The 17,762-nt window shown below is 43.0% G+C and overlaps 1 protein-coding gene and 1 non-coding gene across 3 annotated transcripts in view; one reads left to right on the top strand and one right to left on the bottom strand.

The window, feature by feature from the left end:
• The window catches only part of si:ch211-191a24.3 (tensin-3), an 86,712-nt gene that overhangs the window by 18,442 nt on the left and 50,508 nt on the right, over nucleotides 1-17,762 (bottom strand). The gene's annotated exons all lie outside the window — the stretch shown is intronic.
• Nucleotides 7,175-7,248, top strand: trnak-uuu. The gene has a single exon. It is a non-coding gene; the product is annotated as a tRNA-Lys (tRNA).

The following is a 17,762-nucleotide window of genomic DNA, read 5'->3' as shown; positions in this document are numbered from 1 at the left end:
TGTCTCCCTCTCTCAAACATACACTCACACTACAGAGACACAAAGGCACAAGCATCCTTCTCTTCTCTGTTCTAAAGAGGATTCACAGACTCCCTATTGACCACAGGAATGTGCTCTCGTTCACTCCCCTCCACACACACACACCACGCACTGAGAGGTCCAGTCTGACAGCTGTTCACTGTGATCACAGACTTCAGCCTGACAGAATGAAGGAACAAGGGAAGGAGAGAGAGAGAGGGAAAATGAGGTGGAAACTGAGCTGCACTTCCTAACCTCCTGCCAAATGTATGACCATCTTAGAGACACATATTTCCCTCATATTACAGAGATCCACAAAGAATTCGAAAACAAACCCAATTTTGATAAACTCCCTTATCTACTGGGTGAAAAACCACAGTGTGCCATCACAGCAGCAAGATTTGTGACCTGTTGCCAAAAGAAAAGGGCAACCAGTGAAGAACAAACACCATTGTAAATACAACCCATATTAATGTTTATTTATTTCCCCATTTGTACTTTAACTATTTGCACATTGTTACAACACTATAAATATAGGGATGTAGCTCAGTTGGTAGAGCATGGTGTTTGCAACGCCAGGGTTGTGGGTTTGAAGAAGCACATTAAGATCCTGGAGTGGCCTAGCCAGTCTCCAGACCTTAATCCCATAGAAAATCTGTGGAGGGAGCTGAAGGTTTGAGTTGCCAAACGTCAGCCTCGAAACCTTAATGACTTGGAGAAGAACTGCAAAGAGGAGTGGGACAAAATCCCTCCTGAGATGTGTGCAAACCTGGTGGCCAACTACAAGAAACGTCTGACCTCTGTGATTGCCAACAAGGGTTTTGCCACCAAGTACTAAGTCATGTTTTGCAGAGGGGTCAAATACTTATTTCCCTCATTCAAATGCAAATCAATTAATAACATTTTTGACATGCGTTTTTCTGGATTTTGTTGTTGTTATTCTGTCTCTCACTGTTCAAATAAACCTGCCATTAAAATTATAGACTGATCATTTCTTTGTCAGTGGGAAAACGTACAAAATCGTACAAAAACTTTTTTCCCTCACTGTATATATCAATGAATTGGCGAGGGCACTATAACAGTCTACAGCACCCGGCCTCACCCTACTAGAATCTGAAGTCAAATGTCTACTGTTTGCTGATGATCTGGTGCTTCTGTCACCAACCAAGGAGGGCCTACAGCAGCACCTAGATCTTCTGCACAGATTCTGTCAGACCTGGGCCCTGACAGTAAATCTCAGTAAGACAAAAATAATGGTGTTCCAAAAAAGGTCCAGCTGCCAGGACCACAAATACAAATTCCATCTAGACACTGTTGCCCTAGAGCACACAAAAAACTATACATACCTCGGCCTAAACATCAGCGCCACAGGTAACTTCCACAAAGATGTGAACGATCTGAGAGACAAGGCAAGAAAAGCCTTCTATGCCATCAAAAGGAACATAAAATTTGACATACCAATTAGGATCTGGCTAAAAATACTTGAATCAGTTATAGAACCCATTGCCCTTTATGGTTGTGAGGTCTGGGGTCCGCTCACCACCCAAGAATTCACAAAATGGGACAAACACCAAATTGAGACTCTGCATGCAGAATTCTGCAAAAACATCCTCCGTGAACAACGTAAAACACCAAATAATGCCTGCAGAGCAGAATTAGGCCAATATCCGCTAATTATCAAAATCCAGAAAAGAGCCGTTAAATTCTATAACCACTTAAAAGGAAGCGATTCCCAAACCTTCCATAACAAAGCCATCACCTACAGAGAGATGAACTTGGAGAAGAGTCCCCTAAGTAAGCTGGTCCTGAGGCTCTGTTCATAAACACAAACAGACCCCACAGAGCCCCAGGACAACAACAACAACAACACAATTAGACCCAACCAAATCATGAGAAAACAAAAAGAGAATTACTTGACACATTGGAAAGAACAAACAAAAAAACAGAGCAAACTAGAATGCTATTTGGCCCTAAACAGAGAGTACACAGTGGCAGAATACCTGACCACTGTGACTGACCCAAACTTAAGGAAAGCTTTGACTATGTACAGACTCAGTGAGCATAGCCTTGCTATTGAGAAAGGCTGCCGTAGGCAGACCTGGCTCTCAAGAGAAGACAGGCTATGTGCACACTGCCCACAAAATGAGGATGAAACTGAGCTGCACTTCCTAACCTCCTGCCAAATGTATGACCATATTAGAGACACATATTTCCCTCAGATTACAGCGATCCACAAAGAATTCGAAAACAAACCCAATTTTGATAAACTCCCTTATCTACTGGGTGAAAAACCACAGTGTGCCATCACAGCTGCAAGATTTGTGACCTGTTGCCACAAGAAAAGGGCAACCAGTGAAGAACAAACACCATTGTAAATACAACCCATATTTATGTTTATTTATTTCCCCATTTGTACTTTAACTATTTGCACATTGTTACAACACTATAAATATAGGGATGTAGCTCAGTTGGTAGAGCATGGTGTTTGCAATGCCAGGGTTGTGGGTTTGATTCCCACGGGGGGTATGACACATTTTTATAATAATAAAAAAATTATAATAATGTATGCACTCACTAACTGTAAGTCGCTCTGGATAAGAGCATCTGCTAAATTACTAAATATATATATATATATATATATATATATATATATGATATTTAAAATTTATTTATTCTTTTGGAACTTCTGAGTGTAATGTTTACTGTTAATGCCAATAAAGCCCTTAAATTGAAATTGAAATTGAAATTGAAATTGAAATTGAAATGTAATTTAATTTAATTTACTTTAATTTAATTTAATTTAATTTAATTGAGGAGAGAGAGAGAGAGAGAGAGAGAGAGAGAGAGAGAGAGAGAGAGAGAGAGAGAGAGAGAGAGACCACGTATTCACCCTGCACACCCTAATTGACAAACAAACAAACCAAAACAAAGGCAAAGTCTTCTCATGCTTTGTTGATTTCAAAAAAGCTTTTGACTCAATTTGGCATGAGGGTCTGCTATACAAATTGATGGAAAGTGGGGTTGGGGGGAAAACATACGACATTATAAAATCCACAAGTGTGCAGTTAAAATTGGCAAAAAACACACACATTTCTTTCCAGAGGGCCGTGGGGTGAGACAGGGATGCAGTTTAAGCCCCACCCTCTTCAACATACAGTGAAGGGAAAAAGTATCTGATCCCCTGCTGATTTTGTACGTTTGCCCACTGACAAAGAATTGATCAGTTTATAATTTTAATGGTAGGTTTATTTGAACAGTGAGAGACAGAATAACAACAAAAAAATCCAGAAAAACGCATGTCAAAAATGTTATCAATTGATTTGCATTTTAATGAGGGAAATAAGTATTTGACCCCCTCTCAATCAGAAAGATTTCTGGCTCCCAGGTTTCTTTTATACAGGTAATGAGCTGAGATTAGGAGCACACTCTTAAAGGGAGTGCTCCTAATCTCAGCTTGTTACCTGTATAAAAGACACCTGTCCACAGAAGCAATCAATCAATCAGAGTCCAAACTCTCCACCATGGCCAAGACCAAAGAGCTCTCCAAGGATGTCAGGGACAAGATTGTAGACCTACACAAGGCTGGAATGGGCTATAAGACCATCGCCAAGCAGCTTGGTGAGAAGGTGACAACAGTTGGTGTGATTATTCGCAAATGGAAGAAACACAAAAGAACTGTCAATCTCCCTCGGCCTGGGGCTTCATGCAAGATCTCACCTCGTGGAGTTCCAATGATCATGAGAACGGTGAGGAATCAGCCCAGAACTACACGGGAGGATCTTGTCAATGATCTCAAGGCAGCTGGGACCATAGTCACCAAGAAAACAATTGGTAACACACTACGCCGTGAAGGACTGAAATCCTGCAGCGCCCGCAAGGTCCCCCTGCTCAAGAAAGCACATATACATGCCGTCTGAAGTTTGCCAATGAACATCTGAATGATTCAGAGGAGAACTGGGTGAAAGTGTTGTGGTCAGATGAGACCAAAATGGAGCTCTTTGGCATCAACTCAACTCGCTGTGTTTGGAGGAGGAGGAATGCTGCCTATGACCACAAGAACACCATCCCCACCGTCAAGCATGGAGGTGGAAACATTATGCTTTGGGGGTGTTTTTCTGCTAAGGGGACAGAACAACTTCACCGCATCAAAGGGACAATGGACGGAGCCATGTACCGTCAAATCTTGGGTGAGAACCTCCTTCCCTCAGCCAGGGCATTGAAAATGGGTTGTGGATGGGTATTCCAGCATGACAATGACCCAAAACACACGGCCAAGGCAACAAAGGAGTGGCTCAAGAAGAAGCACATTAAGGTCCTGGAGTGGCCTAGCCAGTCTCCAGACCTTAATCCCATAGAAAATCTGTGGAGGGAGCTGAAGGTTTGAGTTGCCAAACGTCAGCCTCGAAACCTTAATGACTTGGAGAAGATCTGCAAAGAGGAGTGGGACAAAATCCCTCCTGAGATGTGTGCAAACCTGGTGGCCAACTACAAGAAACGTCTGACCTCTGTGATTGCCAACAAGGGTTTTGCCACCAAGTACTAAGTCATGTTTTGCAGAGGGGTCAAATACTTATTTCCCTCATTAAAATGCAAATCAATTAATAACATTTTTGACATGCGTTTTTCTGGATTTTGTTGTTGTTATTCTGTCTCTCACTGTTCAAACAAACCTACCATTAAAATTATAGACTGATCATTTCTTTGTCAGTGGGAAAACGTACAAAATCAGCAGGGGATCAAATACTTTTTTCCCACACTGTATATATCAACGAATTGGCGAGGGCACTAGAACAGTCTGCAGCACCCGGCCTCACCCTACTAGAATCTGAAGTCAAATGTCTACTGTTTGCTGATGATCTGGTGCTTCTGTCACCAACCAAGGAGGGCCTACAGCAGCACCTAGATCTTCTGCACAGATTATGTCAGACCTGGGCCCTGACAGTAAATCTCAGTAAGACAAAAATAATGGTGTTCCAAAAAAGGTCCAGCTGCCAGGACCACAAATACAAATTCCATCTAGACACCGTTGCCCTAGAGCATACAAAAAACTATACATACCTCGGCCTAAACATCAGCGCCACAGGTAACTTCCACAAAGATGTGAACGATCTGAGAGACATGGCAAGAAAGGACTTCTATGCCATCAAAGGGAACATAAAATTTGACATACCAATTAGGATCTGGCTAAAAATACTTGAATCAGTTATAGAACCCATTGCCCTTTATGGTTGTGAGGTCTGGGGTCCGCTCACCAACCAAGAATTCACAAAATGGGACAAACACCAAATTGAGACTCTGCATGCAGAATTCTGCAAAAACATCCTCCGTGTACAATGTAAAACACCAAATAATGCCTGCAGAGCAGAATTAGGCCAATATCCGCTAATTATCAAAATCCAGAAAAGAGCCGTTAAATTCTATAACCACTTAAAAGGAAGCGATTCCCAAACCTTCCATAACAAAGCCATCACCTACAGAGAGATGAACTTGGAGAAGAGTCCCCTAAGTAAGCTGGTCCTGAGGCTCTGTTCATAAACACAAACAGACCCCACAGAGCCCCAGGACAACAACAACAACAACACAATTAGACCCAACCAAATCATGAGAAAACAAAAAGAGAATTACTTGACACATTGGAAAGAACAAACAAAAAAACAGAGCAAACTAGAATGCTATTTGGCCCTAAACAGAGAGTACACAGTGGCAGAATACCTGACCACTGTGACTGACCCAAACTTAAGGAACGCTTTGACTATGTACAGACTCAGTGAGCATAGCCTTGCTATTGAGAAAGGCTGCCGTAGGCAGACCTGGCTCTCAAGAGAAGACAGGCTATGTGCACACTGCCCACAAAATGAGGTTGAAACTGAGCTGCACTTCCTAACCTCCTGCCAAATGTATGACCATATTAGAGACACATATTTCCCTCAGATTACAGCGATCCACAAAGAATTCGAAAACAAACCCAATTTTGATAAACTCCCTTATCTACTGGGTGAAAAACCACAGTGTGCCATCACAGCTGCAAGATGTGTGACCTGTTGCCACAAGAAAAGGGCAACCAGTGAAGAACAAACACCATTGTAACTAGAACCCATATTTATGTTTATTTATTTTCCCATTTGTACTTGTTTCCTATTTGCACATTGTTACAACACTGTATATTAGGGGTGTAACGATCCATCTACTACATCGATGTATCGATTCATATTCCTATGATCCAACTACATCGATCTGTGCTCGGCGAGTTGGCCTTTTGGACAACATATATCAATCTAACATCGTTTTAAAATGTAATAAATCGATTGTATCGATACTAGGAAATAACCCATTGGATTTAAGCACGTCAGACTTTATATGGATGTTTTTTCTTAGCACTTTTAATGATAAAGGCTTTAAACATTACTCGATTCAGTCTGCCTATCCGTGATGTCATCGCCCCGCGCCAGCAGCAGTGCAAAGGCGCAAAGACAACTAAACATAGCATGGCGGACGACAGAGGAGAAGCCGACGAGCGAGAAATTATCAAGCCACCATTGCGGTCCTTACAAGAAACAAGAATCTAGGAAACTTCACCTGCACTGTCCAGTATCCAGGTATTTATTTCAGTCACACTGGTTGAATTTTTGGCTAAAAGGTTACTGAATCGATTTCAAGTCACTGAATCGTTTCGGATCGTATCGTTCTAAATGAACCAATATCGTCCTTGAAACGTATCGACAACCACAAATCGTGATACAAATCGAATCGTTGTTAAAACGAATCGTTACACCCCTACTGTATATATACATAATATGACATTTGAAATGTCTTTATTCTTTTGAAACTTCTGAGTGTAATGTTTACTGTTAATATTTATTGTTTATTTCACTTTTGTTTACTATCTACTTCACTTGCTTTGGCAATGTTAACATACGTTTCCCATGCCAATAAAGCCCTTAAATTGAATTGAATTGAGAGAGAGAGAGAGAGAGAGAGAGAGAGAGAGAGAGAGAGAGAGAGAGAGAGAGAGAGAGAGAGAGAGAGAGAGAGAGAGAGAGAGGGGAGAGAGAGAGAGAGAGAGAGAGAGAGAGAGAGAGAGAGAGAGAGAGAGAGAGAGAGAGAGAGAGAGAAGGAAGGGACTCAGACATGTGGAAAGGAGACGCAGCACTGCAGAGCCCGGATAGCTCCAGTTGGTAGAGCATCAGACTTTTAATCGGAGGGTCCAGGGTTCAAGTCCATGTTCAGGCGATGCATTTTCTCTCTAGCTAGCTCACTACATAGGATCTATAGTCATTGGCCATGGTGGGCTGATTTGCTGCTTCAGCACATTCTGTTACAGTGCTGAACACCACCCACACACACATTCCTGCACACATAAACAGACACACTCATTATTCTCATCCTATCTGGAAGTTATTCATCAAACTGAATAGTGCATAATATCCCCTACCACCTTTGCTCCCTTCCTCTCAGAAGCTGTCTAGAGCATTCGCCTGCACAGAAGAAAAACTAGCAGGCGGGTCCCTTTAAATCAGCTTCCCCTGTCCCCCTGTCTGTTGTGTTTGACCTGACAGCTATACTCACTGGAGTAGAAGAGACCAGAGAGTTATGGGCAGACTGAAGAGTGGAGTGGACAATAACACTAACGCAAACAGAAGGACAGGATGTTGTGATCAGTGACCCGTCTCATAGAGTCCTACTGTATTTCCTGTCTGTCTGACTTCTCTAGGGACAGAGAGGATAGCCAGAGAATAAGGACAACTTCTAACAACCTCTGTGGTTCTTCAGGGAGTGATGTAGTGTGTATTGGGGATAGAAGGCCAATGCTTTTTAGAGCGTAATCACTGAGGTTGTTTGTGAAGGAGCTGCCAGGCCTATCAGTGAAGAATCCACAGGTTATCTTTATGACTTCTTTATGCTGCAGAAAGTCACATACAGACAGACAGACAGACAGACAGACAGACAGGCAGGCAGGCAGGCAGGCAGGCAGGCAGGCAGGCAGGCAGGCAGACAGACAGACAGACAGAGACAGGCAGACAGACAGACAGACAGACAGAGACAGACAGACAGACAGACAGACAGACAGACAGACAGACAGACAGACAGACAGACAGACAGACAGACAGACAGACAGACAGACAGACAGACAGACAGACAGACAGACAGACAGACAGGTAGACAAACAGACTCTCTGTGGCCCTGGTTGATACAGTAGTGACTCCTTGATGTTGGCCAACTAAACCCTCTCCCTGAGTGTATTACAGGATGAGGTCATGTCCTACCACTGTGGAACAGAGGAACACTTCGTCTTGTGGGTTCCATTATGAAAAAGAAAAGATGGATTGAGGAAAAACAACTAGCAGCACAACCAAGACCACTTCAGACTAAAACACAACAACAAAGACTTTGATCCTTTCCAACAGAGAGGAGAGAGACGGAAGAGACAAAGAGAGAGAGAGAGAGAGAGAGAGAGAGAGAGAGAGAGAGAGAGAGAGAGAGAGAGAGAGAGAGAGAGAAAGAGAGAGAGAGAGGGGAGAGAGAGAGAGAGAGAGAGAGAGAGAGAGAGAGAGAGAGAGAGAGGGGGGGAGAGAGAGAGAGAGAGAGAGAGAGAGAGAGAGAGAGAGAGAGAGAGAGAGAGAGAGACATGTCATAGAGAGAGAGAGAGAAATGTCATATTCAAATATGACATTTGAAATGTCTTTATTCTTTTGAAACTTCTGAGTGTAATGTTTACTGTTAATATTTATTGTTTATTTCACTTTTGTTTACTATCTACTTCACTTGCTTTGGCAATGTTAACACACGTTTCCCATGCCAATAACGCCCTTAAATTGAATTGAATTTAAATTGAATTGAGAGAGAGATAGAGAGTGAGCATAGCCTTGCTATCAAGAGATGCCTCCTTAGGCAGACCTTGCTCTCGAGAGAAGACCACAAAATGAGGTGGAAACTGAGCTGCACTTCCTAACCTCCTGCCAATTATATGACCATATTATAGACACATATTTCCCACAGACCCATAAAGAATTTGGAAACAAACTAAATATTGTTGCCTTACGAAAAGGGCAACCAGTGGAGTACAAACACCATTGTAAATACAACCAATATTTATGTATCTGTTTATTTATTTTCCCTTGCCATTCATATTGCAACTACAGTATCTGCACATGGTTAAAACACTGCACATAGTTGATAATATGACATTTGAAATGCTTTTATTCCTTTGAAACATTTGTGAGTGTAATGTTAACTGTTGATTTCTGATGCCAATAAAGCCCCTTTGAATTGAATTGAGAGAAAGAGAGAGGGAGAGAGAGAGAACCAGAAAGAGAAAGAGAAAAAGAGCGGGGAAGATAGGGATAGAGGAGAGAGAGAAAGGCATATGCTAGACAACCACACAAGACAATTCCAGACGTGTGTAAATACCAGAGGTCTGCAGGAGAGAGGGAGAGAGACAAGTGTGTGTTCTCCGTCAGAGAGGCAAGCGTGCTCTCACAGAACCTCAGGATGTGAGATAACACTAGATAAACACATAGAAGGAATGACGGAAAGAGAAAGACTGAAAAAGACAAAGCGGAAGACATTAAAACAATAGAAACAGGCAAAACGAGACAGGCAAAACGAGACAGGCAAAAAGAGACAGGCAAAACGAGACAGGCAAAACGAGACAGGCAAAAAGAGACAGGCAAAACGAGACAGGCAAAAAGAGACAGGCAAAACGAGACGGCTAAAAATAATGGTCAAGAAAGCAAGAGAAAAAGTGGAAAGCAGAAAGAAAACATGAAGATAGAGAAAGAGAGAATGAAAGAGGGAATAAAAGAGTCAGTCTGCTCACTGCATGCTGGGACCACTGAACAGAGTCAATGCAACTGAGACGGGGATGCAGGCCAGCTAGTGGGTTTAAGCATTAGCACACACAACACACACAGAAAAAAACGGACAAACACACACTAGTTATGTGTCCAGTAACAGTACAGTACGTACCAAGAGAAGCAGTCATGATGGAGAGACTTTCAGAGGACTATCCCACTGTGTCTGTCTGGAGAAAAACAGAGCTGTACACTGCCACTTCCACAGCTCTCTCTGTCTGTCTGCTAAACAGATCTTCTCTCTCGCTCTCTCTCTCTCTCGCTCTCTCTCTCTCTCCCTTGCTCCTCTCTCCTCTCTCTCACTCTCTCCTCTCTCTCACTCTCTCCTCTCTCTCACTCTCTCCTCTCTCTAAAACTCTGAACTTTACTTATCTTTTTTTCTCCTGAATCTCCTTTCTTTGTCTCCTCTGGCTCAGCTGGTCTTGTCCATGTGGAGCTGAAGACTGTCTGCCTCCCTCCCGCCACAAATAAGAGAATCTTTTAAAAGAGAGAACTGTCTTTTCTCTCCCCCCACTCTATCACTCTCTCACTGCCCATTTCTCCCATCTTTCTCTCCTCTCTCTGTCTATTTGCTCTATCGTAAGGCAGCAGTGTGAGCTCTGTTTAGACTCCTGTGGTCGGCAGCAGGCTGAATGAAGTCATTTAGGATCTGGAACAGAACACAACAAAGACTAAGCATGTCCCATTCCTCCACTCCCCGTTGGAAAATAGTTCCCTGTTCGCATACAGACTTGTTTTGACACTGCTTGAGTCCAAATTCTCTAGAAGGAGGGAGCGTGGGAGGGGGAGAGGGATAGGCCCCCTCCCCTCCCCTCTCTTCCCCTTCTTCTCTCTCACTGACCACTCTGCATTGTCTCCTACAATCTGTTTCCTCCAATCAAAAGGCCTTCCTTAAGGTCAGGGGTCGCTCGTGTCCTTTTAAGGCGGTGGAGGGGGTGGAACTCAGGGTTCTATGGTCTCTCTGTCAGGGCATGTGTCACTACTTCCACCATCTGCTCTCTCTGCTGCTGCCCAAACACACACACGTACGCGCACGCACATGCATACACACAAACAGGCATGGAGACATACTGACCGTGTCTCCTGCTATATGTCTGACCTCAACGCATCATAAATAACATCAGAAAACGTTCAATCTGATTGTGTTGGAGCAGCTCTCTTTTTTAATACTGACATATGGTACTCGACTTGTCCTATTCTGTCATCACAAGATCTGCTTGCTGCTCATCAGTCAGGAGTTATAGTTCTATGGAATGTGTATCTAACATCATGATTACCATTTTTTTTACATTTTAGTCATTTTGCAGACGCTCTTATCCAGAGTGACTAACAGTTAGTGAGTGCATACATTTATTTATTTTATTTTTTCATACTGGTCCCCCGTGGGAATCGAACACACAACCCTGGCATTGCAAGCGCCATGCTCTACCAACTGAGCTACACGGGACTATCACCACTAGTACAGTATGTATCACTGATCTTATTACAGTACTTCTCATGGTTTACTGTAGTGAGTTAGGCTCTCCTTTCCCATGTCATTCTACAGCAGCAGCACTCTACAGCTGTACTCTACAGCAGTACTGTTAGCCAGCCTGCCAGCTTAGTAGAGTCTGCCACTAGCACAGTCAGTGTAGTCAGCTCAGCTTTCCCCATTGTGACCGTGTCTGTGCCTCGATCTAGGTCGGGCAAAACTAAACATGGCAGTGTTCGCCCTAGCAACCTCACTGGAATAAAGACCTCCATTCCTGTCATTATTGAAAGAGATTGTGATAATATCTCACATCTCAAAATAGGACTACTTAATGTTAGATCCCTCACTTCTAAGGCAGTCATAGTCAATGAACTAATCACTGACCATAGCCTTGATGTGATTGGCCTGACTGAAACATGGCTCAAGCCTAATGAATTGATTGTGTTAAATGAGGCCTCTCTTCCTGGTTACACTAATGACCATATCCCCTGCGCATCCCGCAAAGGCGGAGGTGTTACTAACATTTACGACAGCAAAAAAGACTGAGTTTTTGTCTTTTGAGTGTCTAGTCATGAAATCTATGCAGCCTACTCAATCACTTTTTATACCTACTGTTTACAGGCCTCCTGGGTCGTATACAGCGTTCCTCACTGAGTTCCCTGAATTCCTATCGGACCTTGTGGTCATGGCAGATAATATTCAAATTTTTGGTGACTTCAATACTTCAACTACTGAAAGAGCTACTAATTCTACTGAAAGAGCTACTAATTCTCCCATCTCTCTCTCTCTCTCTCTCTCTCTCTCTCTCTCTCTCTCTCTCTCTCTCTCTCTCTCTCTCTCTCTCTCTCTCTCTCTCGCTCTAGCTCTCTATCTCTCTCTCTCGCTCTATTTCTCTATCTTTCTCTCACTCTCTCACGGTCACAGGACACTCACACACACACACACACATACATCAGGATACAACATTACCTTGACATTCACTTTCTAAAACTCACCAACATAAACACAGACACAGTGACAAACAAGCACATACAGTACTTTTTCATGCATACTCTCTCTCTCTCTCTCTCTCTCTCTCTTTCTCTCTCTCTCTCTCTCATCCCTGAGGACCTGAGCCCTAGGACCATGCCTCAGGACTATCTGGCCTGATGACTCCTGGCTGTGCCCGTCTCCAGTCAACCTGGTCGTGCTGCTGATCCAGTTTCTGCTATTTTGCCTGTGGCTATGGAACCCTGACCTGTTCACCAGACATGCTACCTGGTCCAGGACCTTTCTAGGCAGTTTTTCCTAGCCACCGTGCTTCTACATCTGCATTGCTTGCTGTTTGCTGTTTTAGGCTGGTTTTCTGTACAAGCACTTTGTGACATCTGCTGATATAAAAAGGGCTTTATAAATACATTTGATTGGATTTGATTTGATACTCTACACCAGTACTTTACACCAGTACTTTACACCAGTACTCTACACCAGTACTTTACACCAGTACTCTACACCAGTACTTTACATCAGTACCTTACACCAGTACTTTACACGAGTATGCTACACCAGTACTTTACACTAGTATTCTACACCTGTACTCTACACAAGTACTTGACACCAGTATTTTACACCAGTACTATACACGAGTATGCTACACCAGTACTTTACACCAGTACTCTACACCAGTACTCTACACCAGTACTTTACATGAGTACGCTACACCAGTACTTTACACCAGTACTCTACACCAGTACTTTACATGAGTACGCTACACCAGTACTTTACACCAGTACTCTACACCAGTACTTTACACCAGTACGCTACATCAGTACTTTACACCAGTACTCTACACCAGTACTTTACACCAGTACTCTACACCAGTACTTTACACGAGTACGCTACACCAGTACTTTACACAAGTACGCTACACCAGTACTCTACACCAGTACTCTACACCAGTACTCTACACCAATACTCTGTGTGCCACTACTACTATTGTCCCTCAGATTCATGAAGCAAGGATATGCATGATCAACTCCACATTAAGACTAGTAAATAAGAATATTCCAGACTCCTGCCCCACTCAATGCACGCACGCACACGCACACACACACGCACAAACACTAATTCCTCCCTCCTTCCCCAATCCCCAGCCCCCATGTAATTGCTCTGGTGAGAGAGAGAGCGAGAGAGAGAGAGAGAGAGAGAGAGAGAGAGAGAGAGAGAGAGAGAGAGAGAGAGAGAGAGTGGTGGGAACCTGTGCTGGAGAGGCATGGGGGGCAGGGGGGACATGTTTAGAAGTGTTGCAGTAATCGCTCCCCACATCACAGCAGTGGCCCGGGGTAAATATGTGATTATGATAATAGCAGTAAACACAATAACTAAAAATCATTAAGTGAAGGAATGTACAATGCCAGACAGGACCTAATATGGCTGCCGAGTTTCCCAGACTATGATGGGAAAACAGGAAGCTATGTCTCCTCAGAAACTCTGCAGAGAAAAATACCTTTGTTCACTACTTTGTGTCTATTACTGTGTAGATCCACAAGACTATGTCAAGTCCCAAATAGCACCCTATTACCTATACTGTATATAGTGCACTACTTTTGACTAGAGCCCTATGGTCATAAGTAGTGCACTATAAAGGGAATAGGGTGCCATTTAGGATGTGATGTTAAAAGGACCTCAAACAACAGTCCTCTCTCAATGCACTCACCTTTTTGTCTGGTAAATATATTGACAATAAACAGGCTGTTTTACCCTTTAAAGGTTGTGTTCTGCTGTTGTCTTTGTGTTTGATACAAAGCAGAGCGGGAACAGTCTAAATATCAGTCAGGAGGTTTGACATTCATTCTCCTTCTCAGTGAATGGGTTTCAGGGCCTGCTGGCTTGCCTTGTGAAGGTCACTGTTAATCTGTATTAGACAGGGTCATGACTGATGTAGCCTAGTTCAGGACTAACTGAAAGGTGAAAGGACTGAAAGGTAACTACTTACTCTCTCACACACACACACACACACACACACACACACACACACACACAGATTCCCTGCAGGATGTGTACCCTAGTGGTCTCTACTGGAAGTCACACCAGCTACACCCACAATTATATATTATATCCACAAGATAGTTGAGTGACCGCTCTAACAATGGAAATACATGTCCTCAAACATGGAAGTCAGGCGGGAGGAGGCGAGATCAGTTTGGACCATTCTAGCCAATGAGAGGGCAAATACATGTGTGAACAACAGGCACAACTCTGATATAAAGTAGTTTTTTTTCTCCAAAGTTGCCGAAATTCCACGTGCGTCCACTTATATCAGTGCATTCGTAACAACCTAACCATTAGGAAACTTCTACTCAATCAAATAAGCCTCACGTAGCAAATTAGAAATTAAATGTTTTGTTGACCAAATTCAACACTCTCTCATCGACCTCCATACAAAAATTCCGTGGTCTTATTTTCGTGGAGAGATTTTGGGCGGAGTAAACCCTCTTGCTTCGCCTCTTCCTCTCTGGCTACACTCAGCCCATCTCCCAGCAGGACAGGAAGTGAGTGGACATCCTGCCAACAGAGGACACTTCCTCTCTTTACAGTGAGCTAATTATAGCCTGATTTACAGTATCAGCTGGACTGGCTTCTCTCAATGGGATAGAATGAGAATAATCTCTTTATTTTCCCCTGTTATCCTGTTGTACCAGACCAAAATAACCTAAACAGGACAATGAACACCAATGAACACACAATTAATCTTACCAAACTCCTATCTTCTCCATATTAAGTTACCTATTCTTCTATAGTCTATATGGTTCCTGCATCTAGCCAAATCCCCCCATGCCTTATCTTTCAGTATTACATAATGCAACCATGTGCACATTATCAGTGGAGAGGCCAGGTGCAGAGGGTATAGTGGGGGTTATAACAGTGAGGGTATAATTAAGCAATAAGGCCTGAGGGGTATGGTATATTGCCAATTTACCACAGCTAAGGGCTGTTCTTATGCGCGACACAACGCATAGTGCCTTGATACAGCCATTAGCCATGGTATATTGGCCATATACCACAAACACCAAAGGTGACTTATTGCTATTATAAATTGGTTACCAACGTAATTAGAGCAGTAGAAATAAATGTTTTGTCAGCCAATCAGCATCCAGGAGCCAAATTACCCAGTTTATACAGTTTTTGCCCATTGCTTACACACTAAAACCGAATGCTTAGACCAAAGCCTCAATACCTCAACTTCTTGTAGCATACCTTAAACACAGTGTAACCATAGCTTAAACACAATGTCAACTTTGCACTTTGTTTGCAATTCTGTAACACACTTATTGCGAAACACTACACACGTTTTCTTACATTAGACACTTTGTTCAAAAACGAAATCACCTGTTATCATTGGGAAAACACTCTGTTCAAAATACAAAACTCATCTGGCAATTGTATGTACTTACATACACACCTGAAAACACTTGCACAGAAAACAGAACACCAATCAGTCTGAGCCTTAGCACTACAAATAGGCCTCAGGTAAGCCATTTTTAGAACTTTGCAAGCATGGAGGCAATGAGAGTCAGAGTAAGAGGAGGACAAAGAGAGAGAGGAGTCGGATGTGGAAGAGGACGTGGAAGAGGACGAGGACCAGTGCGGAGACGTATATCAGATGACATCAGGGCTACTCTGGTGGACCATGTGATAAAACATGGCCTGTCCATGAGGGAGGCTGGGCAAAGAGTCCACCCTAACCTCAGTCGCTACACAGTAGCATCGATAATAAGGACATTCCGACTGGAGAACAGGTATATCTTCAAGTTTCTACTCCAGACTGTACCTACTGTATGTGTCACATGATTCTGTATCATATTACAGTATTACTGTACTAACTATACTATACAAAAATGGGTAGTGCTGTGAAGTACTGTATATGTAAAGGAATACCATTGTGATGTTGCAGTACTGTGTACAGTTTGAAAGTACAGTATGTGAAAAATAACCTAACCAATGACATCTTGTGGTGGCATTTTCTACAGAATGGTTGGACGACCTCTTCAAGGTGGAAGGGAACGGCTCTTCACTCAACAACAAGAGCTTGCCATCATTGAAATGGTGCGAGAAAATAATGCAATCCGACTTCGTGAGTTGCAACAACGCATAATTGCAAATGGAAATGAATTCAACAATATCAACAGGGTCAGCATTTCTACACTAAGTCGCATCCTACAGAAACATAACTTCAGAATGAAACAGCTGTACAGGGTGCCATTTGAGAGGAACAGTGTCAGGGTCAAGGATCTGCGCCATGATTATGTGCAGGTATGTGTCACTTTACTTTACATACTATATATTGTGATGTGGGAATGAGGGTTTATGCTGCCACCTGCCCTGCCTGTAGCTTGTAGTTTTTGTCTATACTCACCCAACCCAGCCCCTACTTGTGTGAAAATATAGACATTGTAGTTACTGTATGTGTTTTCAGTAACACTATTCAATATTTTCTGTTACATACAGTTCTGGAGTTTGATGCCGCCGAACTGCCGCATGAGTTCATCTACGTGGATGAGGCAGGCTTCAATCTGGCCAAAACCAGGCGTCGGGGCCGTAACGTAGTTGGACAAAGGGCTGTTGTAAATGTCCCTGGGCAGCGTGGGGGAAATATCACCTTGTGTGCTGCAATTAGTGTCCAAGGAGTCCTGCATCATCATGCCACTCTAGGTCCCTACAATCCAGGACAGATCATTGCATTTCTAGATGCACTACATGCAGTTGTGCAGGACAGACCACAGCAGCCCAGGTTTGTTGTCATCTGGGATAATGTTAGTTTCTACCGGGCTGCTCTGGTCCGAGATTGGTTCAACAACCATAATCATTTCACAGTTTTATACCTGCCCCCTTACAGCCCCATTCTAAATGCAATCGAGGAATTATTTTCAGCGTGGCGGTGGAAAGTATATGAACGGCAACCACATGCCCGCATGACTCTTCTGCAAGCAATGGAAGAAGCATGTGGAGACATTGAGGTGGGATCAATCCAAGGGTGGATTCGGCACACAAGGCGATATTTTCTCCGATGCCTAGCCCGCGAGGACATCGCCTGTGATGTTGACGAGGTCTTGTGGCCAGATCCGAACAGAAGGCGTGATCCATAAGCCCCCCCGCCCCCCACCACACACACGCACACGCACACACACACGCACACACACACAAAACAAGTATATGTTTTTTCCCCCAATAGCAATTTATCCAGTAATTGTTTTGTTTTTTTTACTTTTGTTTTGTTGCTAAATTTGATGTTAAGAATTTCTGTAAGAATGTTAGTTTTTTTGTAAAAACGTTTTTGTAAATACTGTTTGATTACTGCAGAAATTCTACTTTTGAGTTTTACAGAAGAAAATGACAATAAAATGACAATAAAAATAGAAACACAAAGACTGCAGTGTTTTATA

Source organism: Coregonus clupeaformis, chromosome 20, assembly GCF_020615455.1.
Source record: "Coregonus clupeaformis isolate EN_2021a chromosome 20, ASM2061545v1, whole genome shotgun sequence".
Taxonomy (NCBI): Eukaryota; Metazoa; Chordata; class Actinopteri; order Salmoniformes; family Salmonidae; genus Coregonus; species Coregonus clupeaformis.
This window is presented reverse-complemented; position numbering and strand designations above follow the sequence as displayed.